The sequence below is a fragment of the Pseudopipra pipra genome, chromosome 2 (genome assembly GCF_036250125.1).
Source record: "Pseudopipra pipra isolate bDixPip1 chromosome 2, bDixPip1.hap1, whole genome shotgun sequence".
Taxonomy (NCBI): domain Eukaryota; kingdom Metazoa; phylum Chordata; class Aves; order Passeriformes; family Pipridae; genus Pseudopipra; species Pseudopipra pipra.
In genome coordinates this window covers 57,137,838-57,165,047 of record NC_087550.1, presented here as the reverse complement: position 1 = coordinate 57,165,047, position 27,210 = coordinate 57,137,838, and the positions used below count along the sequence as shown (strand labels likewise).

At 36.1% G+C, this 27,210-nt stretch overlaps 1 long non-coding RNA gene across 3 annotated transcripts in view; it reads right to left on the bottom strand.

The window, feature by feature from the left end:
• Window positions 1-8,972: 8,972 nt before the first annotated feature.
• Window positions 8,973-27,210, bottom strand: part of LOC135409711 (uncharacterized) — a 32,646-nt gene continuing 14,408 nt past the window's right edge. Inside the window, exons 2-4 of one of the 3 annotated variants that reach the window (XR_010428332.1) lie at window positions 19,809-20,001; window positions 16,170-16,309; window positions 8,973-9,918 (exon numbers count right to left, since the gene is read on the bottom strand). This is a non-coding gene — a long non-coding RNA (uncharacterized LOC135409711). Of the gene's footprint in view, window positions 9,919-16,169; window positions 16,310-19,808; window positions 24,264-27,210 lie in introns of those variants that run through there. The other 2 variants (XR_010428330.1, XR_010428333.1) reach the window with 2 other exon arrangements.

Here is a 27,210-nt window from a genome sequence, read left to right as displayed (position 1 = left end):
TTCAGCAGTTAACATTTTTATTTAGGAGTTTTTTCCTTCTTTTCTCTTCTAAACTTCAACATACTGTACCAATTATTTTAAAAGCTGTTTTCCAGTATTTTCATTGCTATTTACTAACAAAGGTTACAATTTGGATTTCTCCCCTCCTTATTTTCTTCAGAGGAAGCAATGTCAAATAACAGTTTAATGAGTATTCTGCTATCTGAGACCTTTGCCTAACCCAGGAGCTATGCAAAACCAATTAGAAATGTACATTTGCAAAATGGGTGCATACAAGCATGACCAGCTCCTCCTCCCCCTCCCTTCCCCACTCCCAAAACAGGAGTTGATTGCAACTAAATTCACTTTGAAAACACAGTTTGAAGAGATTTTTGATTATATGAATCTTGTTAAAGTCTTAATATCTAAAATATTTTTTCTTTGAGAACCCATGTCCTAACCCAGATGGATACACAGATGTATTCATTCCTTAAAGCATATACACTGTAAATGTTCAAATAGATGATCATATGGAATTACTTGTGCGATTGTTTGTTCTTATTTTGTTGTTTAGTTTAGTTTTGGCATTTATTTATTTATTTATTTATTCACATGAAGCCTTCTGTGAAGCAACTGAAAGGATAGAATTTTTCTTTTCTTGAATGCTGGCCAGGCATATAGGCTGTTCAGTTTTCCACACATAAAAGTTCCACTTGAAATGCCCATATCTATTCTGTTTAACATTCAGATGCCACTACAAAAGAGTATGTGTCCTCTGTATATGTCTGTAACACATATGCAGATGTGCTGTGTCTTAGCTCTGGACTCGCAGCTCACCTTCACACGCTGCTTTCTCACCCTCTACAGTGGGGTGGAGGAGACAATCAGAAGGATGAAAGCAAGAAGATTTGTGGGTTGAGATAAAACCAGTTTAACAGGTAAAGCAAAAGCCATGCACACAAGCAACGCAAAACAAGGGATTCATTCACCACTTCCCACTTGCAGGGAGACATTCCCAGGAAAGTAGAGCTCCATCACATGTAAAGAGGACTTGGGAAGACAAAGGCCGTCACTCCCAACATCTCCTCTTCATCCCCCAGTTTTGTATACTAATAATGATGCCATACGGTATAGAATATCTCTTTGGTCAGCTGAGGTCAGCTGTCCTGACTATGCTCCCTCACAACTCCTTGTGTATCCCCATCCCCCTTGCTGGTGGGGAAATGTGAGAAACAAGGAATTGACATTGTGTAAGGATGGTTCACCAATAGCTAAAACATCCCTCTGTTATCAATATTGTTTTCATCACAAATACAGAGCATAGCACTTTTGAGGAGAAAAGACAACACAGAAAGAATCGTGCCTTGCAGAATATACCACCTAAAGAGTCTTTCTGCTGTGCCTTTTGCAACTGGACGTGTCTATCTCATATTGGCCTTTTTAACCACCGGCGCGCTTGTAACAATCATGGGTAGAGCCCTTCCCAAATCTTCGTTCACGAAGCCTAGCCATGACAGAGCATAGCACCACAGAAACTACTATGAATAAAATAAACTCTGTCCCACCCAAAACTAGTACAAGATGTCAAGTACAAGTATCTAAAATGGCAACATATGACTATGGGTAGTCCATTGAATGAAATCCATATCCATCTAAAAAGATAGGCTATAATAAAACAGGATACTGTAGTGTGAGAAAAAAAAAAAAGAAATTTCAACTAGCTTTAACAATAAAAATACACTTTATGAGAGGGATGTCTTGCAAAAGGATGGGTTTCTCCTCCCTTCAGTATCCTTTCTTTGGTGCAAAATACTATATAATCTTTTACCCTATAGTATCTCACTTCTCTTAGAACATATAACCTGCAGCTGTTCATAACATTGATACTTTACACTGCTTTTTAAAGAGAGAGTGAAAGAGAATTAAGCCAGGGCAAAGCATTTTGTAAAATCCAAATGGTGCCACTGTTTTGCAAAGACATTCCTCCAGAATAAGTTTAGGGATTTGCATATGAATGGTCCAAATCTGAATGTTTCAGATTGTGATCTAAACCAAATAATCCATCACCAGGCTGACCTTGAAGTCTCAGGAGTCACAGATAAGAGCTATTTTATGATACTTACAACCCTTTCTTTCAGGAGAGGAAGGGTGCAGGGTGGGGGTGGGGTGATTAAAACAACAAGAAAATACACACCTCAGAAAAGTTAGTCTCCTTTCGGATTATAATCTACAAGCACACTCTTTTTGCCATCCTGCAGTTCAGGGGTAACAGAGGACATGGAAGCTAAATTTGCACTTGGAAGTGCAACTATTGAAACAAATTGCTCTCTGTTTTGTGCAAAAAAAAAAAAAAGTCTTGGCAGTTTCTCAGTTCTTCACAACATGAAGCTAAAGGTTAATATTAGTAATAGTGAGGCAGCTAAGTGCTAAGTGCTAAGTGCTAGTAAGTGGCCATAATGCACTTCAGTACACAGAAAATAATCTCATCCATTCTATACAGGTATAATCAGCAGGTCCATTAAGTGGCATATTAAATATAAGCCATAAAGCAAACAGAAGAACTTTTTAATGATGTAAGACAACAATCAAATCTTTAGGTCAAAATCATTGCCCATGTAATAAGACAAAGCGTCCTTTTTAATCAAAGTTCTTTTCCTTGTCATCTGTTCTCCCAGGTAGAATCCTTCTCTCTTACAGGCTTCTCCTTCTGCAAGAGATGTGATTTGTTCCCCAATCTTACTTCTTTTTTTTTTAGAATTGTTTCCAAGAATTTCTCTCCAAAATGAAACTATTTTCTTTCAAAGAAGTAGTAAGAGTTTGGTTGACCTGAACACTTCTCCTACCTTTCAGAATACATCTCAGGTTCAATATTAAGAAAATGTTCAATCTAGATCTGATAATGAGTGGAGATTTTTTTTTTTCAACAATAACTATTTTTTTTTAGCAGTGAGCTCCAGGCTATCCTCAGGATTGGAAAATGTAGGCTGTTTTGCTCTCCTGCTCTAATAATGAGACATCATTTGTTCACACTTCTACTTACCCAAGAACACTTGTCCAAGTGTCTGCATCACTAGTTTTTCCTTACTCTTGCTAATGATTGTTATTTCCAAATTACCTCACATCTGTTATTGTTTTACAGTGGAAGTTTTTAAACAATAAAACAAACAAAAATAAAAAGTGCTTACGCACCTAAAGGAAGACACCTTTTATTTCTCAGGTCCACTATATCAGCACAGTCTTGCAGGTTTCATTATTCAATGTCATGTTCAAGGCAGGGAAAAAATGCTATTCTCTAAGCTGCCCACCTGCCTCACTGCAGATCCAATTAGGTACGTAACTTACATCTACACAATAGCTCTTCATTTCAGACTGTCCTAGAATAGTGAATATTTATGACAACTTTTCAGCTGATAAAAGTATTAAGTGCTTTTAAGTACTTTGAGGAGGATTGTCTGGGATGCCAAGTATATAGGCAGTGTCAGAAGGACTGAATAGCTTGTGTTATATCTTTGGTTATCTATTTCAGAAGTTAGCCTATCTCTTTTCTTTCTGGTTACCAATTACAGTAATCACTTAAAATTATAAGAACAGCTGCATAAGGTCTTGCATCCCATTTTCAACCATGGTTGAAATGGTTGCAAACAGTTCCTCTTAATGTTCTCACACCCCCACTCTCTCTTAACAGTTAAGGGGTTTCGGAAGTGGGACATTATTTCTATGGATGCATGTATATTACAGCTTTAGCATGTGTGCTGTTCTAGAAAACATTCTGGTCACCTTCATTTACCGGACTTTGATTTGCCTCTACAAATTCCTTGAGGTATCTAAGGCTTACTGTATATTGTAATCTTCCCAGAAGAGAAAATATATACAGTTATTGGACGTACAGTGCTTTGAGCATGTCAGGGAGCCACAGACATGTTTCAATAGCAATCACACAACCTTCTGTGTCTGCATGCACAAGGAAGTTCAGAGAGAAACCTTGTTTTGCTGTTGCTGACAACTTTAAGGTCACAGTAAGCCTTGTCTTCTTAGTCCTGTGATATGGAGCCTAAAAAAACTCTTCATGTTAATGGCAAACAAATATTAATTGTATATATGAATGGCATCTGAAAATTCAAAGCTAATGTAAATCCCAAATGATCACTTCACACAGAAGGTGGAATTCTCATCTTTATGAAACCCGAACTATTTAATAATCATGTGATGTGTTTATAAGAAATTATTTATCAGTAATGATAAAAATGTAAGCGCAGAATACTCAAATTCAAAGGGTAACAGCTTATAACCTATAACTTTATGCAGGTACTTAAATAATTATAGGCCCCAGACGTTAAAAAAGATTACATGAGTTCTTATTATTGATAGTAAGAAGTATCAATGTTTTCAATTAACTTCAAGTGATTCTCAACAAAATATAAAATACAAAGATAAACTATTTTTGAGAACTAATATATCTTTAGAGAATGAAAAATCCTCTCTCACTCTTTTTCTAAAAGTGAGGTCTCAATGCCTATATCACAGATTTATTTTCATGTAAAAAACCCAAATATTTCTATTCCAACTAATTATTCAGAACATATGCAGGAAAATAGTCTATTGTTATCATTATTATTATTATTATTGTTATTATGATTATATTCTGATTATTTAGATGGATACCTTTGATGTCTTTGACTCTTATTCAAAACCAATGGAAACATTATTTACAAATTAATTTTCTGTACATTATAAACTTTATTAATAAATGGATTTGCTACAAACAAACTTTAAAAAATATATCAGATGTTTATAATTAAATATTGTGTCAATTCTACTAAGAGAACCAGTAAAATTGACATGAGTCTGATCATTTTGTTTGCTTGTTTTTTCTATAAAAAGCATGAAGGACAGCAGCTAGATTAGTAGGTGCTATAACTGGAAGTAGAAACAGATTGGATTGTATCTCAGGTTCACACATTAGGAGATAGATAGGTCAATGGAAACCTATTCTGTAACATAAAAATGAATTCATGGCATGTATTACGGGGAATGAAGACTCAACCCCAGAAGTTAGGAAAGAGCAGAACCTTATGCTCATCTTATAAGGATCCATAACTTCTCTAGGAATTCAAAGGCATGACTGTTCCCCTGTTTACTCTATCAGTGTTCGGTGTTGGTTAATGAAAAACTATACATGTCAAGCAGAAACCTAGATTGGATCTTCCTAGCCCAAATGGGAGGTTTTCAATTACTTCAAGTATCTCATAAGTATTTCATTTTTTACTGTTCAAGCACACCAGTAAGGCTGGTTTCTCTCCTAGGCGGTGGATGAAGCGGAAATCTGGGCCACCACTTCAGCCATTTTATTACAGAGAATGTAATTGATCTCACCTACATTTAAGTTATACGCATTATCTGAATTAGTAATCTATCTGTAGATGAACTAGCAATCCTACTTTTGTACTGACAGACAAAAGGAGCAACTTCAGGGCCAAGTTGTTCAGTATAATTTCTTAAAGTGCCTCTTTTCACTGGTTCTAAAAGGATCTTGGGGTGACTAGCTCATTGTCTGTGTTTGGTCACATGAGCTCCAAACAATGTACATTGCAGATTTTCCACCTCTGCAAAAGAAAATTTTATAGATGCTATGTGGAACTCCACTCAGGACCAGTTACTTTTGGTTTCTGTTTTAAACAATGACTAAACAATAATGACTGTTCCTTGAAGAATACTATAAAACAATACAGATAAATATACAAAGGGCATAAGGGATATATAACTGGTTTAGATCTGTAAATGATAACCTCAGTACTGTCAGTTTTTACATAAATAAGCTAAGTGTATTTAATACAAGAAGATATAAATAATCTGGAAAGATATATTCATAATAAAAATGTTTCTGCTGTCCAAAAGGGGGGTTATATCCTTTAGTTCTCTGTTTATATGATTAGTGTTCAAGGACACTAGTATTATGTGCAATGTTTTCTATCTTTTATAATAGAGTTGAAAGGGAAAAGAACTTCTTTATGAAAATCTTATTTCTGAATATGTGAAATATTTTGGATGAAATCTTTCAGTTAGCTGTTTGATATTACAGAGGAAACTTTAGATAAAATGACAGTGATTTTTTATTAGGTGTGAATAGGCACTAGTAAACTCTTAATGCTGGATACCAACCTTTGACTTGTTCCAAAAATATATATGGAAAATAGTCTTGTATTCATAATATTTTCAAAGTCACTGATGAATCCTATGTAGGATGGTCCAACTCCAAATAAAAAGAATAAGACTGATATATAAAAAAATGTACAGAAATCCGAAAATTCTTAGGATTACCTGGAAATGTTATATTAGTTTTAGCTGATAGTCTAGCTTCTTTGAATTTCATGAGATTTTTTTGATTGCTCGTCTCATTGGGGTAACAATATCACATTTTGTGTTTACATAAACATACAATGGATATTCCTTTCCCTAATCGAACTGAAGCAAAATTTTATGTGTGAAAAGGCTCTTTTAGTTTCATTTGTATTCATTACAAATTACATAAGAAATTCTGACTTTGAAGGCATTCCCAATTTCTATTAATGAAAAAAAAATAAAAATCACTAATATTCCAACTAAGTTGAGTTTTATTTTTAAAAAAATTATTTATTAAAATCTTCTGGTTAGTACTGATATGAGAAAGAGAAACAAAATTCTTAGTCATTTAACAGTTATGACTGATGCTACAGAACCAGAATATTTCTATCAGAAAGATCATCATGGCTTTGATTTATGATTTTCATTTAGATGGTCTCAATGAGAGTAATGAATTAAACTGTAATTTGAAATTCAATAAATTGAAATATTTTCAGCAGAGTTGAGAAGAACAGAAATATTTCTGTGTTAAAGGATAAATATCTTACCCCTCCCCTCCTCAACACAGTTAGAAGTTCTAAGACACTTAGGGAAACACTTAGGAAATAACTCTTCATAATTACAGGCAGTGAAATCAACAGCTTAACCCTTCTCTAGACTTTTTTGTCTTTCGTGTTACAGATGATATCATTAGCACCATTTCATATTCACCCATCACTTTATTAAAAAGTGTTTTTAAAGTGGCCTACAATAATCACTTTTCAGTTTGTCTCTGTGCACTTGATTTACCTGGAAAGAAGATCACCAGCAAATTTGTGGAGCTGGCCAGATTTTCAAAGGCTATATCTATGCCTGTAGATTAAAGGAGATTGTGGCCAAATCCCTGGCCTGCTAATGCTGTAGAAGAAACATTCGAACTGCATGATCATATAATAAATATAAAAAGCCACAAAACTGAGACTAAGTGTAGCCATTCTTTTCCTCACTGCCTGGGTCATTATAATGCTGTATATAATACTTTGTATTGTCTTTCTATATGTCTCATATTAAAGGACCTTTAATATTAGTTGAAATCACTATTCAATCTCATGGACTACTCTTTTTTGTAAAAAAAAAAATTAAATGGATCAATTTTCAGTAATAAAATATATATATAAAACAAAATAGAGAGACTTTTTGTAGATAATAATCTTGCAGAAAAGTTTAGTAAGAAATGCAAGCACTGTGAAGTGCCAGAAAATTTTGGATATAGACTATGTCACTGTGAAAATTTGTCTGCAATTCTTGTTGTCTAAAAGAAAAACCTGTTTTACAAATCAGTTTATAGATTCTTAAGGCCAGAAGTAACTATACAACCTTCCACATAAAAGAAAGTAATAGATTTTTATATGTGGTCTTTCCATCAAGTCCCTATTTACCCTATTTAGGTAAACTACCACAGATTTCAGGCAGCTGAGCTTAAAACAGTAATAATAAATGACAATGGAACAAACTTATCCCTAGTTCAACTGAAATTTTCAACAGTCATGTTCAACATTCCAGTTTGAATACATCTAGCTTCAACTTCCAACCACCTGACTTCATTGCGTGCACATAAATGAGATTTAAAACTGCTACTTTCTGAAGATTCATCATGCAAACAATTAGTGACTTTTTCTTTGATAAATTATCTAGAAAGACAATAGATTTCATTAAACTCGACTTTTGACAAAACATGTATCTAGGTTTTCTCTATGATCACAGGAATGAAGTATATAAGGTTTTTTGTCCCATTCTAAGATCAGTGTCAAGGGAAGTGGCATTTTCATTAAATAGTCTCTATACTAGACACTTTTAAAAAGAGTAAAGATTAGTGAGACAATTAAAAACAGACTGGTGAAAAACCTGAGATGTTTCTGAAACATCTGCACTGCTATTCAGATCATATTTGAACTCCTACAAAGTAAGCCTTTATTATTGATCAGTATCTTTAGAGTGCTGACATCAAAACTGAAGAACCTTGTAATGAGCTCATTATCATGCTGTATTTATAAAAACACCACCTGGTTTTACTCTGTGTATTTATTATGCATCAAACAATCGGTTTACAGGCTTAGCCTCTGTATCTTGTTTGGATTGTATTTTCCCATAATAGAATAGTGATATTTCCAGGGCACACACTGCCTTAAAAAAAGGGTTTTATAAGTGACTTAATCCTTAGTCAAAGAGAGAAAAAAAATGCTGCCTTACAAATTAATCCCCTCCTACAACAGTGAGAGAAGAGATCTCTAAAACAAAACCACAAACAGAAGTTACTTACTCAGCTCTACTAAGCTTGTGACATTTGAAACAGTTTCAACCTAAGGTGATCACATTGCCATGTGCTTGACAGGAGTTCTCTGAGCAACTGGAAAGCTGTGTTCTCAGTCAGAAACAGAATAAAATCCATCATTCAGACTCCTGCTGCAAGGAAGAGTGGCAGAGTTAAGGTATCTGTTCACATACCTACACTGGACTTCCAGAAAGGCATGAACATACAGAAAGAGTTATGTGCCTTCATCCAGCAGTCTTTTAACCTCCTTGTGCCGATGTTTATCAGCTCTTGCTAGCATATTTACTTTTCATTAGATTTTCCAAATGAAAGAGAAAAAAAGGCTAGTAATTCTTCTTCCTTTCTTTACTCCCAGGATATGAACTTCAACATTTAACTTAACTGAACTTTTGTTTCTAGATTTCACAGACATCACATATTTTGAAAAGCAGGCAATCAGATATTTTAATCATAGCTAAATTAAAATTACACAATTAAAAAGGAAGTGAATGAAGACCAGATCTGAACTTAACTCTAAACACACAAAAAGCAATGGGATGAAAGATATATTTTATTGGTTTGGATATCAAGTACAAGTAAATACACTGAAGCATCTGTTTAAAGACTGAAGACTTAAATGCAAATATTAGAGTAACTGGTGGAATCTTGTTTCAAAACATCAAAATAACACCTGTTTGTAATTCACCTGGAATTCAGACACAAATTCCTAACTCAACATACAAAGTATCTCAAGAGGAATAGCTCTGTGCAAATGGATTTCAGTATCTGTCAGTCCGATGATCAAGTAGTTTGTCTGATGTAACAAAAAATTCATATTCTGTGTCTTTAGTAAAATATATGTATATACCCATATAAAAATATTTTATATCATCATTATATCGCAATATATGTCTATTTATTTAGACTTCATTTATTACCACAAGTATTGTGCTTGTCAAAGTTTTTTTGATGAATGTACTCAGTTATTTCTTACCCATTCCTTTTGCTTCTCTAACTTCTTAGTAAGTGTGATATTTGTGTAGCCACATCCTAAAGGGAATGAACATCATAAAGATGAGACATTTTTCATCTTGAAAGAAGTGTGAGGACTTCGACAGATGACCAATGTAATTAAAAGAATGGTTTCAACATTCTGTGTGTTCTCTACAAAAGGGTAGCATGGAAGTGTGCTGCCTTCTAATGATATTCCCCAAAAGTAGGATTTATACAGCTAGTCTTTGGCTGCCTCTGCATAGAATGGCTTCTGTTTGCTGCGCTGTTTGATTTGAATGGTGAGATGTAAAACACACCTGTAGAGAAGAGAAACCAGAATATACCTATTTGTTTGAAAATCAGCAAAGTGCCACCAAAAGGCAAAATCATTTAAATTGTTATAATTTACAGTTACAAACTGTGAATCATATAAAAAATTGACATAGGACAAATTTTCAAGTTTAGTAAATACGAACAGCTGTTTACAGACCTTTAGGAGCACATATGCTCAGTTCTTGTCAAGTAGATCTAAGTAAAACTAAATTTTCACTTAGGTATTTGTAGTTCAGTATTAAAATACATTCAGATAGGTACTAATGATGCCCAAACATTTTGACATATGACTGCATTGAAAACTCAATACAGCAAACATAAAAAAAAAAATCTACAATGAGTTTTTACATGCGTATTTTCTCACACATGGGAAAATCTGATTGACGTTCCCTTACAGATAAGACCTAAAACAGTCTGTGAGCATGAATGTTCATGTCCTCTATTTTGAACTCTTATCACATCTTTTTTTTATAACTTATTCACTTCTTTTTTAGTTTCTCCCATAATTTCCTCATTTTTCCTCAAATGCAAAAAAATTTGCATATTTGCTCAGTCATGCTTGTCTTTTATGTCAAATGCATAAATATTTCTTCTCTTACTATTTTCCTTTCACTGTAAAGAGAAAACCAAAACATTGCTATCAAAATGTTTCCTTTTCCCAATGAAACCTGCATATTTACACTCTTTCCACACTGAAGTTCTGTCAGAAAATTTTGATAAAACTGGTATATTTTTGCAGATTCTGAAATTTCATCTAAATCACGCTTTTTTTAATAGAAAGCTGATAAGTAAAAGGAAACCCCAAAACTAAAAACCAAAAACCAAAAGAAAAAGTACTCCAGGAAAATCTGTCTCTAATATTTTCTGACAGCTATCAAATTTTCTTTTCTCTTGATTATGCTGTCACTGAGCTCATAAATAATTCATTTTACTTTTATATTTATATTCATATTATAAATATATATATAAATTATATACATATATTTATATTATAAAATAAAACATTCTATTTTATTTACACTGTGCTGCACTGCAGCAAGGTGGACAACAGAACTACTTTGCTCCAGCATAAGAGTCTTGGATTCTGTAAACACAAAACCAAGCAACCTGTTTAGATACAACATCTCCTTATATTTTTCCTATCAGCAGCTCTTTAGTTTGACATATGGAAGCACTGAATCACCAGAGCTTCTTACATAATCAATAGTAAATGTAATAAGATTTTTCTTTTTCTTTTTCTTTTTTTTTTTTTTTGATTGCTCCAGAGGCACTGTCTGGAGCTTCTCTGAGTAACTAGATAGGTCTTAGCAAATTAAGTCACAAATACTTGTGATGTAGAGATAGTTATCATCTCTCTGTCATTTATGTGTTAGGTATTGTTTTGGCTTAGGCCACTTCATCCTCTCCCATATTATTCACCAAATGTTTGCATTGTGTGCACAGAAAGGGATGTGCCTGTTCCACCTCTCTGTCTTGTTGTCTATTTTGGAAGCAATACGAGATTTCAAAAGTTTGGCATGTCCATCCAAAGTCAGGTGGCTTTAGTGTTGAAAAACTATCCCTGGCACTGTTTGGTTGATTATTAACCTCTGAAACAATCTCCTACGACAGCCAGACACTTATTCTTTGATATTTCAGAGACTTAATTAGATGTTTTACTTCATCTGTTCTGATGTTTGCAATTAATTATTTTCAAACCTGCTCACTGAAACAGCATCAGGGCATTCTTACAAAGAGGCGGTGCATAAGTAAATAGGTGACAGGCTAGCTGAACACATTCATCACAGCAAGAGGAAGAAGAGAAAGGAAAAGTAGCTCAGAGAAAATGTTGGTCTATTAGAAGAAGCACATTTTTGAATCAAAAATACCAAGTGATATAACCATATTTTAGGTTTTCTTATTTTTTCATAGGTATTTGCACTTCCAGGGCCAAAGTTTGGAATAAATATTTTTGTAGACTACTGTATGCAGTAGGAGTAGTAAAAAATATATATGCTATATCAGTCCTATTTCTGCATATTGACTTGTCACCATAAAAGGGAAAAAAAATAAATTGAAAAAATTACAGTGAGCAGTTGCACATTTTCTCAGCCTTTGTTCTTTTTTTTTTCAGAATATGACTAAATTATATATAAATATACAGTAAATGGATCATTCTGGATCTATGCAATAAACTTGAAAAAGTCAAAATACAGACGAGTATTGTGTTTCATCATAATGGAAAATAATACTTCATTAGTAACCTTTAAAGGAGAAAACTGACAGTATTTCATAAAATAACTTTAAAGATGACTTTCTAAGGTATATTCCTCAATCTAAGTTAGATTCCAACTGCTGCCTATATAAGCCAATGGAAAAGAAATCTGCATTACCCCAAGCAAGGAGATTTGATTTCTATATTTCACAACACTTTCAACTCATATATTAAACTTAGTGTAAGCTATACTGTTTGTTTTGATTTGGTTTGTTTAAGCATACTCAGGATGCCTAAAGCTTTTTAGCTTTATATATTTATGCATTAACATTCAAATAAATGAATACCATGATGGAAATGCACTCAAGCCTGCAAGAATGTTACTTCATCTGACTTAAAACACTTTATAAACATTTTATTTTTCCTCATCTTTCTTTCCTGGTTGGAAATATTTACTGTTTATTTATGCTGTTTATCAGGTGCTATAAATAGTGTCCAGAAAATAAGGCTGCTAAAAGTTGACATATAGCAATATATGTATTTCTCTTCATGGAACCAGGTCCCTTATTCTTACCCAAATAAAAATTATTAGGGTTGCTAGCACCAAGGAAATATTCTTAATTTTAGGATGCAAAACTGGTATTTATTGAAATGTTTTAAAATATTATCTGAATACTAAATTATTTCCCTAATATCAAATATATGAAGCAAATTTAATTTCACTTTTCTATCAGAGAAAAATAAAATTTTCAGTACAGCTGTTTTGTTTCCAACCTGTCAGCAACATACGCAGGATCTCAGCTGCTCTGCACATGCTGTAAGAAATACAATAAGTCTAATCTTCCATTCTACCCTGGGCATGTCCAGATGAAAAGGTATATATAGAATTCATACCATTTTTACATATTCTGCATCTCTGTTAGCCACATGAAGACCTTTAATGAAGAGAAACAGGTACTTATTTTCTCTCACTATGGAATGAACTGCATTAGAGGAATCTGTTTCTCTGTGACGATTACAAAAATAACCTCAATAACTACGTCCAGTGTGGATATCTATACACTACATGACAAGTGTTAGGTGAAGTAAATCCAACTGGGAGATAAGAGAGAAATTTACATCCATAGTAAAAATGTGAACTTCTACAAAAACTCTTCATTATATAAAATTTAACATTTCTACAATTATGAAAATATGAAGTAGAAATATGGTAATCCAGCTTTGATATCATTATTGCTAATGAATCTTGGCAATCATGATATTTAAAAATGGGTCTGGAACGAACCTAGAAAAAACAGTCAGTATGTTCTAATGTCATGTACATTATTTTGTAATTTTATTTTTGTGCATCATGTAATAAGGAATGAGTAAAGTAAAACTGAACGTAGTTATATCATTAGAAGTTCTGGCCTAAACTAGTTGCAGCAGAGACAAACCTTCTCAATGGAGACTACTACACAAAGACTAGACAATGCTAATTAAACCCACTTTCCTCCTCTCTCTCTTTCCCTTCTGTTGATAGCAACTCTGTCTAGGACAAGTGTCTGGAATTCAAGAAGGAATTATCTTTGTTAAAAAAATGTCCTATAAATTAAGATTATTATACTAGTGAAAGAGAACAGATGTGCTTATTTCTATTTTTTAGTTTATCTTTCTTTTGAGAACTTACCTGCCTGAATCTCTTCTTAGTTGCAATTAGTTCTACATGTCATAAATGCATGAGTCTTAAGGATTATATTTTTAATTGTAAATATCTTAGCAGAAACAGATCTTGTGTTGTAAAATACAAACCCCATGGTGTCTTCTGTGTTGACTTTTCATATGGCCAAATTCATTGCATAATTTACGGCAGGTATAAGAAATGCCAGTCTTTTCCTATGTGAAGCCTATCCACTTTCCCTATTATGTTCACATATGGTTAAGATTTATATGAGCCAAAAAAAGAACCCAATTAGCATCTCGTTGACAACTGCAGTACCTAGCAATCAACATGTCGGAATAGATACATTTCTGGAAGAATTTGTAATGGGAAGTTAGAACTCAATTCGCTAGGAAGGCTTTCTGCCCAAGGTGGTGGCTCTTTCTCAAAAGCAGTTTCAACGCTTTCCCCCTCACTCTGCATAGCAAGAGAAGTTTTCAGCCTTGGTCTCTTTTATGCACAGAGATAACATGTTTGCAAACATGTACAAGGTCTCCTTGGGCCAGAGATAGTGAGGGAGGAGAGAAAGAAGACATAAAAAAGTGGCCCGTGCATCTGAAATAAACCTTATTTTTAAATCTTCCCCTGCCTTGGCATTCTTGGGAAGAATATCTGCATTTTAAAAACAGCATTAGAATAACAGGATTCCCAGATCAGAACTTAATACAATTTCTGCCCCAAAATCAAATAAATAAACCATATGTGGCTTAAATACTTACAGCAGTTACAAACTGAAAATTGTAGCCTTCATCACTTGCTAGCAAAGTTTTTGCTGCTGTGCTTAATTTGCTGATGAATGTTGTTTCAGACATGAACTTTCCATAGCTCTTAAATTACTGGATTATCTTCCTTCAAGTTAATTGTTCATTTTCTGTTGTCAATCTATATTGTTAATTGAATATTTTTTTTTTTTTATGTATCTATATTAGTTTAGCTTCCAATTTAGATTGCAGTATGGGAAAGTAGATCTAACATATATTAAATTCTGAAATTAGATTGAAAAATTGTCATGACAGTCCCAGAACATCCTTTTTAGAAGATATCAATATCATTGTTTTTTCCAAACAAAAATAAAATATTGATAGGCTGAAAAAAAAAAAAAAGACAAAAAGAAAAATAAGTGCAAATAAACATTATGGGCATTCTTTACTTGTACTTTTGTGGAAGACATGCAAAAAAACACAGCATGGGTCATTTAAAGATGCTTTCCTAGGCTTTCTTTTCACAGTGAAGGTGACGAGAATCTCAAAATGAAAATAATGAGAGTTTACATTCTTGTTATAAGTAAAGTCTTAATTTATACTTTGTTATTTGAATGTTCTCTTGGTCTCATTCTTGTTAAAAGCAGAATAATTTCAAATTATTTAGCCTTGTACCTCTCTTGTTTTTAAGCTTATTTTCAATTATTTCTGTTGGTAATTCACTAGGTTTATATTATTACTATTAAAACTTAACATCAGTAAATTGCAGTGGTGTTACTATGATATTTCATTCATATGAATAAGTTTTCTATTAGCTTTAGCTTATGCTATGCTAAAGTAATGAAAGCTTAAATAAAAGTTGATGTTAATTACAACTTCTTTAGCTCACATATGTGTTATAACTGCTTATGTATCAGTCTTTTGAATCATATCTTTTATTTATGCCTCTAACTAGTATATTCAAGGAAGGTTTAGGTCTACTTATATATGAAGTTTTCCTTAATATGGACCACCTGCTGTGTTTAGTTCACATCTTTTGATAGAAAGAGTATATTCTTGTGACTAACTGTAGGCAAGACATATTCCTGCTGTATCAAGACCTCTTCAAGATTTCTTCACAAGAACACTTATTGTCTCTCTCTTTTTTCTTTTTTTTTTTTCTTAAGACTTCCTATCTTTCAATTGTTTTTTTTCTGCTTCTCATCTTAAATTTATATTTGAAGTTTTATTGTCAGGGTCCTTTTTTTTTTCCTGCTTATACAGTACTCAGCTGGTCTCCTCTCATGATTAGAGCTTTCAGGCAGCTAATGTCTCTTTTTAGCTGCCAGCAGAACAATTTCTATGTTAAATATAATTTTTAGACACTGCATAACAAGAGGACTTCTCAATTACATTTTGTTCTTCTAGCCTGTTATTAATGAGCAATTATTCACTTGCTATAGGATACAAAAGATAGAACATTCATGCAGCAGAAAAAAATTAAAATCTACTTGAAAGCATCTAATACATAGTGAAGTCTGTCTTTATAGGAATTTTTATATATATAGGAAACTCACAAATAACACCTTTGTAGGGTTGTAAAATTATCAAGTTTTTTTGTCTTTTCTAAATTTGTCTTTACTTAATTGTGTAAGTACTCACCTACCAAGTTTTTGGCAAAACTTGAGTCTGACTTCTGCAGTCCTAAAAAAGAATGGCTTCTTGAGTCTAAAACAGTTGTTCACAGATCCATGATAATAAGGTATGACCTTGTCCAGTTGTAGAACTGACACATTTTCCTTCTGCAAATGACATTAAAAAAATTAGTTTTGGATCCTGCACTTAACAGAAGTGTGGTGGGTTGACCTTGGCTGAATGCCAGGTGCCCACCCAGCTGCTCTATCACTCCCCTTCCCAGAGGGACAGGGGAGAGAGCAAGGTGGAAAAGGGAAAAAAAAAAAAAAAACAACTCATGGGTTAAGACAGTTTATTTAAAGTAAAAAAGCAAAGTGAAGCTTGCACACGCAGAAGCGAAGGATAGCAGGTTTTATTCTCACTTCCCATGAGCAGAGGTGGTCGGCCACTCCTGAGAAGCAGGGCTTCGGTACGCCTGACGGTTTCTCAGCAGACAACCATTAGACAATGAATGCCTGCCCTCCTGCTCTGTCCCTTAGCTTTTATATCTCAGCTGACGTCATATGGTCTGGAATATCCCTTTGGTCAGTTTGGGTCAGCTGGCCTTCTTGTGTCCCCTCCCAGGATCTTGCCCTCAATTTAGGAAGGAATGTTACAGCATTGGTGCTGTGCTCAGCAGCAGCCAAAACACCAATGCGTTACCAACACCCTTCTAGCTGCTAGTGCAAAGCACAGCACTGTGAGGGCTACTGTGGGGAAATGAACTCCAGCTCAGCCAGACCCAATACAAGAAGTTATTCTGTTTCATCTTCAGCTGACATTAGAACTCTCTTGGGATTTGTGTTTTGTTCTCCAGAAATGTACTTAGAGTGGACAGTATTGATTAGTAGTGTATACTCTGAATTTTTCTGATAGAGGCATCAGGCCACTGTATTTCATGTGCTATATAACAAAGATAAAATTAGATACACTTATTTCATTTAAATTTAATTTTTCTACATAACTCTCAGTCTTCATTGACGTGGCATTTTCATTTTTTGAATAAGAATGCCCATGACAGCTATCATGAGCTCCAGTTCAAATCAGGAGGAAATTCAAAGATCACGTATTTGTTTGGTCACTTCATTCCCCATTCAGATGTTTTTATTTCCACCGTAGAAGTACCCAGAAATGGATTTTAACCTTGAGAAAAAATTATCATGTGTATGCAGAAGAAATGTTTTCCACACATCACTAATATTGAAATTGAGAAAAAAATGTAAAACATAAACTTTCTTTGTTTTATTACTATATGCAATTTCTAAATATACTTTGAAATCTCATTGTTGGTGTTCTTTTTCTCTGTTACCACTGTTTATGTCTTCCCCTGTTTAAATGCAACAACGGTATATCATACATTCAAAATGGGTTTAATTTTTTCCTTCTATTTTTTAAAGGTAACTAGCCATTTAGTAGTTGTAAATTATAAATGAGGAGGAATTTGATTTGATTATGAATTTTTCTCCTAAAAAAAGCTAGTTTCTCTACTGCATATGTATTTTATAAGTCTTTCTTGAAAATAAGTAATGGTTCTACCTTTGTGTTCTATCACTGAGACAATATAGCAAAATAAAAATGGGATGAAAATAAGATTAATTAATATTTTTGAGCTTATTATAATAACATCTTATTGCTGACATAGATTGCAATTATATAAGTTTCTTGCTAGGCACAGAGCTCTAACTCATGAAAATTTCATAGAACATAACATGGGATTTTCAGATACCTTATTGAAATGGAACTTTCTAACGACTGAAATACCTGAAGTAAGAGTGGATATAGTGAAAAAGAGATAGAGGTAATACATCTGGGCAAGGTATTTTGAAGCTTTGCACCTTGTTACAATCATCTACTTTCTTGCAAATAGCACATAAACTGCCGCCAATCTGAATGGCTAAATCATTCTGACTCATGAATGTCTAAACACACTGAAAATGCTGCATAAAAGAGCAATATACTAGAAAATTTAGTTTCCAGTCATTTGCTGTTGATAAATTTTATCCTCTGAACAAAAATCATTTCAGTGGGATTTAAGTATTGTACTCATGAACAGGACTGGTGCCTACTCACAGATGTTATTTCACACATTGCAGAAAGTTCTCTTCATTTGGTATAGAAGCATGAGAGAATAATTCCGCTTCATGGTTACGTGGTTCTTCATGGTAATATGTTGTGCATACAGCCACTAGTTTATAGCACCTTTGTGTAGGAGCTCTCATGAGCACAGGATTCACATTCTGATGCTGACTCTGAAGCCGTAGCTACTTAATGAACTACCCTCAATCTGCCTTTACTATTATCATTATCATTATTAAGCTGACGACTACCATGAATGAACAAGAAAGCTGCTTCAGTGACATCTTTTATTTTGACCCTATTATTGCAGAAACAAATGATTACAGTCACTGATGAGTCAGCTGTTCTGCCTCAGTTCCTTAAACTAAAATTAAACTTTTCTGAGACATGTACATTCTTATTATGCACCAAAAAAAAAAAATTATTAAAGGATAAAAAGGAAAAAAGCATACTGCTAGTTATCAGTACTTAGGAACATCAGACTAGATCTTGTTACCTGATCATTACCAGAAGACCAATGTTATCATTTTCTTATCCTAGCAATAGAACCTGTATGAACATGGAGGTTAACAACAGAGATTGTAATGTTAGTATCTTTCTGTCTTTTAGTATGACTACTTGGAATTTCTTACCAATTTTTCCCCTTAGATTAGGGAGAGATTTCAGGAAATAGAATGTTTCCTGCCATCTGTACTGTAGACAAACTGGATTACAAGTTTTTGAAGGACAAAATGAGAAACAAAATTTTATGTCTTAGTAGGTTTACAATCATTTTTACCCTGGTGATTTCCAAGTTAAAAAGATCACACTAAAAAAAGTTCTGTATATTCTTTGATTGAAAGTTAAATTTTAGGATATTAGAAACATATTAGCTTCTTGAGCAGGTTAAAGAGATGTCCTAGTTGCAGGGAGGAGGAGCCTAGAGACATGTGGGCATGGCTAGCTTCTGTTCTATACACTCACATCATCATGGGGGGCATGGTTTTGGAGGAAAGAAAAAGGTGAATGTACACTGGAAGTGTATAATTTTGTTCCATTTCTTCCTTGCGAAAGTAGCTGGAGACCAGGGCTGAGGTCTCTGTCCCTCTCCTGCTGCTGTCTGTCCCTTCCCATCCCTAGGGAAGAACACAACTCCAAGAAGTGAACACAGCTGAGCCCATCAGAGTGCGCATGCCACAGCACTGGTGCTTGAAGCTGCTGTGGGAAGTGAAGCGGCAGTGAGCTGAGCCCAGCCAAGCCCAGCCAATTACTGTCAAGTCTCAGTGCCCCGAGCTAGAGGACTGTGACTGCAAGAACGATTGACTCTCTGTCAACGCTGAAATTGTGCAGGATCTGCTACTTCAGCTGGATACTTACAAACCTATGCAAGTAACCTGATGGGATTCATCTAAGAATCCTCAAAGATCTAGCTGATGCCATCAAATATTTTCGAGCTGAGCCGAGAGCAAGCTGAGCTGTGCGGTCCAGGAATGGAGCAGGCAGAATTGTGGAGGTGACTCCAAAGCAGAGAACACAGCTGAGGAGAGCTGGTAGTGTGGAACAAAGTCAAACCTGAGCAAAGCTGGGTGGTGCAGCATGGAATCGAACCCAAGCAGAGCAGGGCAGTACAGCTCAATGCAGATGATCCAGCTTTTGGGGGATTTGTTTGTCACTGTTTTTTGTTGTCTTCGGCTAGGGGACGGGGAACACCAGCTGCAGAGTATCTTCCATCTTGTCTTTGTTTGGGGACACCACGTGGCACTAGCTGTGGAGAGCGTCCACCATCTTTTCTTTATCTCGGGAACAACTGCATGTCACTGCTAGCTGTGGAATGTCCGTCATCTTGCTTTGAGTAGGCAGCCACACAGAACTGAGTCAAGGTGGTGTAAATCACCCTCTTTTTCGTAAACTTTTGTTATAAATATTGCTCCTGTTACTGTGCCTTTCTTATTCCATTGCTGTTTGTTTTCAATAAATAGTTATCTCAACCCATAGTGTCTACCTTTGTCCCTCTCTCACTGGAGGTAGTGAGAGGAAGGGGAGCAGTTTGTTTGGAGTTAAATTCCCCAGTGGTTTGGAACCACCACAGCAGAAAAAAATATTTTTCCAAAAAGAATCAAGGGTATCTATGAAGGTAATTTCTTAGAAAGACACAGATTTTTGTACTATTGTTCTAGTAAAAATCCATTTGAGATTAAGTATTTTACAACATTCAATTAAATTAACACCACCTATTATCCAACAAATCAAGAAGGGATGAATTTCTCTGTAGGCAAACCACTTCTTTTTTTTTTAATCCCCCTTGACAGGCAGTTAGAAAATTCTGGTGTATAAAGCTAAGGTTTTGCGCAGCCGCAGATGAGACTCCAGTTCCTGGGGAAGGATCTATGCCATGTATGGATACTTTGAGCTGCAATATATTTAAGGATGAATACACAGCCATTCCATTGCATAAACATCCTTCCTACTACATATGTAATGTGATTACAATAGGATAAAATTAGCATGCTCCTCCACACTATTATTTTCATTATAAAAAGCAAATGTTTTCTATGTGAAATAGGGATAACTTACACTTTATTGTCCTTTCTATGTGCTTCAGTCAGTCTGAACTGCAAGTGCTAGACTCAACATCAAAACTTTTAGCATGGACTAGGATTTTTTTTTAATGGAGTATTTTAGGGCTGTTGAGCATCTGATATATTTTAAATTCTGTCTCTCACCAGTTCTGAATGTAGGGCTAAAGAATAAACAATCACAGAAATTGGCTCAATTACATGACTGCCAGAGGTAAATGAAGGCTTCAGAATATGGCTTGCAATAAACAGGGTAAGCAAGTTCATTTTCCTCTCAGCACAGTTGAGGGAATAGCATTAAGGTAACATTTCTAAGCTCCTTGGATTTTACACTAGGCTCCTGGGTCTAAAGAAGAAGATTTATAACTACCAGTGTGAAAGACCCAAAGAGCTTGTGATTCCAGCAACCACTGAGATGTTATGTTGCAGAACAGAGCCCAGAGAGACTTTCCTTCTCTTACTCCTCTTTAATCAGGTCTCTGATTTTCCCTAAGACAAAGTAAATAAAAGAAGCACTTGCATTTCATTCTGTCCCTTCCAGGCAAGCCACACATGATATGAAAACACCAGAGACACACTAAGAATTGCTTTCTTCTAACAAGAAACTTACCTGTCTAAATTTACTGGAATAAGATAAACAGTAGTATCCTCAAAGTTATATTTTCAGTTTTATTCTCTATTTCATGGTAGCACTAATTCCACAGTCCTTAGTGTCATTGCCTTTTGTCGTAATAGATTTTTAAAGGAATAGGCCAAATAGTATTTCTATGTTGAGACACAATAAAGACATACACTGACTAGCTGTAAACAAGCTTCTTGGTGAGAAGATAAAAAAAAGAAATTAGCCTGTGGAGTCCTACACTGCTGTGGCTAGACCACTTTCAGTGCCTAAACTAGCCTAAGTCAGATGGCATTTGCAAATGCAGTGGAGGCAAAGGCTCCTGAAGAGCCAATTTCTAAGCCATATGAAAGCCAGAAGTCAGAAAGAAATTAGAAGTTACTAATACAATTGATAATTAAGAGAAATTCTCAGTATCATTTACATGCTTGAGGATACTGACACTGGAAAAGCCTAGTGACACTGAACTCATGTTGTGAACAAACTTTGCCCTATAAATAATAAGCTGTGCTGACAGAAAGAAAGCATTTTCTCCAGTATATACTGGAGAAAATATATAGGCTACTGTTCATCATCACCCAGGTAGTATAGACAACAGAAAAAGTCCATCTCATGCAGAATATGGGACTTTTTCATATTAATGGCTATTTCTTATGCTAAATTATATTTTTTTATGTTATGTTGAGAGAGAATTTAATTGAAAAATATTTTTAAAACTTGTGTTACGATAAGGAAATAGACAATCTTGACAAATATTCAGATACTGCTAGTGAATGGGTATGAGGAAATTTAGATTCTTGCAGCGATAAGGATACCTCCTGTAGCTACTATGTGAATGTAACGAATTACTCTTCTTTCAGCTAAGCATAATGTCTAGGAAAGGCACAGTCAAAATGAACTTTCCAAATTGTTTGAAGAGAGAAATTCTATTTTGGCCTTCTATTTCAACCTAGACTAAAACTAGAATTCTGGGTAAGAGCCATCATTATGAATGCATAGGGCAAATGAGTAATTAGAAATAAGATCATTGAATAATGTCCAACATTATAAATGTCTTTAAGATTCTCATCTGTTAGGTATTTGAAAGCAGTATTAGAAAAAAACACCTATGTGTAGCAAAAAGCAGACATCAGAGCCATTGATTTAGCCCTTGATTACTATGCTGTTCCCCAAAAATAAGACTGAGAAAATTATTGCTGGATGTAAGGCTGGAATGTGGTCCCAGAGTGTTTCCATTGAACAACTTCTTACTACATAAGACAATGGTAAAAAGGTAATTAATCACATTCTGAAAGCCAGTGTAGATAAACCATATGCATATTATTTGAACCTCTTAATCACAATTTGAAAAAAAAAATAAATCTAATGGTAAGTAAAGGATTCTGTTGACTACGAAAAACTTCAGTCAATTGAAGGCAGCTACCCATTTCCATACTTATCTGATTAACTCATTAAAGTATCAGGAGAAAAATCTTTCAGTAGTTTGGTTTCAGCATTTGGATGTCACCACATGAAACTAACACTTACAGATAAAGCAAGAACTACTTTTGAGACACCCACAGAGGTTTCAGACCCAATGAATACCTTCATGAGTCATGAATGCCCCGGGAATGTTTCAGGAGGTAGTAAATGATCTATTACAAATTTTGAGATGTAAAGATAACTTCACAACTTAGATGACTCAATTTTTTTTCTCATGAAACATAGAAAGAAATCTGGTAAGAGTTAAAATGAATTTTAGAGTGAGGAAAATGAATGTTGTTTTGTTAAAAATTAATTAATCTTTTTCAAATACAGAGTTGACAAAGATGAGTTTCTCAAGCATCAGAAAAACAGCATTACGAAAGAATGCAAAAGGCAAAGTGATTTGTAAGTTCCACAGAAGATCTGTCTGAAAGTTTACATTGCAGGCAAAACTATGAGATTTCCAGAATGATTTTGTCCAGACTGAGGAACATTTAAGACTTCTGTAGTGCAGAGAGCTGTTGGAAATCAGGAGACCCATGGAGTGCATCGAGGGTAACTTCTGAAGACAGGTAATAGACAACTCTAACCAAAGGGGATGCCATAGTGAACCTGTTCATCACCAGTGCAAGTGAGCTAATTGGTGACAGAGATTGGAGGCAGTCTGGACTATGGTGATTGTACACTAGTGTAGTTTGCAGTCCTGAGGGATATGGGTCAGTTAAAGAGTTAAGTCAGGACACTGAATTTTGGGAAAGCAAAATTCCAGCTGCTCAGGCAAGGAGAAGGCTTAGGTTCCAAGCACCTTCTTTCACGGAATCACAGAATATGCTGAGTTGGAAGGGACCCACAAAGATCATTGAGTCCAGCTTCTAGATCTGCACAGGACTATCCCCAGGAGTAACACTATGTGTCTGAGAGTATTGTCCAAATGTTTCTTGAACTCTGTCAGGTTTGGTGTTGTGACCACTTCCCTAGCCTGTTCCAGCACCCAGCCACCTGGGTGAAGAACCTTTTCCTAACATTCAACCTAAACCTCCCCTGACACAACTTCAGGCCATTTCCTTGGGTCCTGTCATTGGTCACCACAGAAAAGAGGTCAATGCCTGATCCTTCTCTTCGCCTTACGAGGAAGTTGTAACTGCAATGAGGTCTTCCCTCAGTCTCCTCTTCTCCAGGATGAACAGACCAAGTGACCTCACCCGCTCCTCATACAGCTTCCCCTCAAGCCCCTTCATGATCTTCTTTGCCCTCTTTTGGATACTCTCTAGCAGCTTAATGTCTTTCTTATACTGTAGTGCCCAAAACTGCACACAATATTCAAAGTGAGGTCGCACCAACGCAGAGCAGAGTGGGACAATCCCCACCCTTGACTGGCTGGTGATACTTTGCCTGATGCCCCCCAGGACACGGTTGGCCCTCCTGACTGCCAGGGCTGCCACTGCTGACTCATATTCAACTTGCCACTGACCAGGACCTCCAGGTCCCTTCCTGTGGCACTGCTCTCCAGCAACTCATTCCCTGCTCTGTACACACATCTGAGGTTGTTCCATTTCAGGTGCAGAATCTGGCACTTTCCCTTGTTGAATTTCATATGGCTGACAATTTCCCAGTCCTCTAATTTGTCGAGGTCTCTCTGCAGGGCCTCCCTGCCTTCAATGGAGTCAACAGCTCCTCCCAGTTTTGTGACATCTGCAAATTTGCTTCATATCCCCTCCAGTCCTGTGTCCTAGCAGTTTATGAAGATGTTGAAGAGCACAGAGCCAAAGATGGAGCCCTAGAGAAGTCCACTAGTGACAGGCCACCAGTCTAATGTTACCCCATTCACTATTACTCTTTGTTCTTTGCCTCAGCCTTCATTGGCAACCTCTCTATCCACACCTCTCAAGTGGATGGACAGCAGGATAGGGACTGGGGGAGCAGAGTCCCCCCCTCTGTAAAAGAAGATCAGGGTTGACACCCTTTCTCATCCAGATCCGGGTCTGGTTGAAAACATAAGGCAAAAAATATGAGAAAGTTTGACAACACCTGACAAACCTAAACCTACATAAGTCTATGGGATCCAATGAGCTGTATCTCAGAGCCCCAAGGGAATTGGCTGATGCAATTGCCAAGCAACTCTCTGCTGTATTTGAAAAGTCATGTCAGTCAGGTGAAGTCCCTTTTGAGTGAAAAGAGGGAAACATACCCATTTTTATAAAGGGTAGAAAGGAGGGCCCTGGGAACTACTGACGTGTTGGCTTCACCCCTATGCCTGGGAAGATCATGGAACAGATCCTCCTAGAACCCATGCTAAAGCACATGGAGGACAGGCAGATGATTCAAGACAGCGCAGCTTCATCAAAGGCAAGTCCTGCCTGAACAGCCTAATGGTCTTCTACAATGAGTGACTACATCAGTGGACAAGAGAAGGGCTATGGATGTCATTTATCTGGACTTCTGTAGGGTCTTTGTCACAATCCCCTGTAGCATCCTCTCTCTAGATTGTTGACGTATGGATTTGATGGCCTGTTCAGTGGGCAAGGAATTGGTTGGATGTTTGTACTTAGACGGTCAACAGCTCAACGTCCAGATGAAAAACAGTGATGAGTGATGTCCTTCAGAGGTCCATACTAGGGCCACTATTGTTTAACATCTTCATCAGTGACACAGACAGTGGGACTGAGTGCACCCTCAGAAAATTTGCAGGTGACTCCAAGCTGAGGGAGATTAGACCTTAGGGAAAAATTCTTTACTGAAAGGGTGGTCAGGTGTGGGGTTACAAGCAAGTAAATACAGGATGTTTGTTGCGTAATGGTCATGGTGTACACTGGAAGTTGAAGTTCTGACGGAGGCCGCGAAAAGATGACCAATTAGAAGTGTCCTGGGAAGAAGCTTTAAAGTGATTGGATAGGACTGTGCTGCCCCCCTCACGTTGTGTTACGGCACCTTTTTCTAATATAAGAACTTGTTCAGCCATTAATAAAGGATTGTCCATTTTCCATCATCCCAGGAGGGTCTTGTTTATATCAATGCTACAGTCAGATATTGGAAAAGGCTGACCAGGGAAGTGATGGAATTGCCATCCCTGTAAGTGTTCAAAAGGTGTGTGGATGTGGCACCTGCGGACATGGTTTAGTGATGAACACAGTGGGGCTAGGTTAACTGTTGGACTAGATGATCTTAGAGGTCTTTTCCAATCTTAAGTGTTCTATGAGGGGTGTGGTTGACATGCCTGAGGGACAGGATGCCATCCAGAGGGACCTGGATAAGGTTGAGAAGTAGGCCCATGGGAACTTCATGAGGTTCAACAAGTTCAAGGTCCTGCCTGGGTCAGGAAAATCCCTACTATTATTAAAGTCTGTAGGATGAATGGGTTGAGATCAGTCCTTCTGAGAAGGACTTGGGGGTGTTGGTGGATGAAAAACAGAACATGAACTGGCAAAATGCGCTCATAGCCCTGAAAGCCAACTATATCCTGGGCTGTAACAAAAGAAGCATGGCCAGCACGTAGAGGGAATTCATTCTCTCCCTCTGCTCTGGTGAGACCCAAGCTGGAGTACTGCATCCAGATCTGGGGTCTTCAGTACAGGAAAGACGCCGAACTATTACAGCAGGTCCAGAGGAAGGTGATAAAGACGATCAGAAGACTGGAACATCTCTTCTGTGACGAAAAGCTGAGAGAGTTGAGGTTGTTCAGCCTGGAGAAGAGAAGGTTCTGGGAAGGCCTCATTGTAAACCTCCAGTGCTTGAAGGAGGCTTATAAGAAAGATGGGAACAGACTTTTTAGCAAGGGTCTGTTATGATAGAATAAGGAGTAATGGTTTTAAACTAAAAGAAGGTAGATTCAGACCAATAGAAGGAAGAAATTTTTTACAGTAAAGATAGTGAAACACTGGGACAGGTTGCCCTGAGAAGTGGTAGGTGCTTCAACCCTGGAAACATTCAAGGTCAGACTGGATGGGGCTTCGAACAACCTGTTTAGTAGAAGATGTCTTCCAGCTCATTGCCAGGATGAGATGACTTTTAAAGGTACCTTCAAATTCAAACTATTCTATTACTCCATGATTCTGGAATCATTGAAGAAAGAACTTTTAGGCCATACTGTGTCAGGCATGTCATTGAGTCTAAGCTAGTCACCTTAGGCTGTTTATATTGTTAAGCAAGTGTTATGAGTTCTGTAGACTGATAGCTTCTTATCTCCTCTTTAGAACGATATATGACCACATGAAAGATTTTTATCTCTCCTAATTACAAATATCTACAGGTTCTCTTGAACATCTAAATGCACATTTTGTAGGAAATAGCTTTGGTCATGTTGTTTTCAATAGTGGTG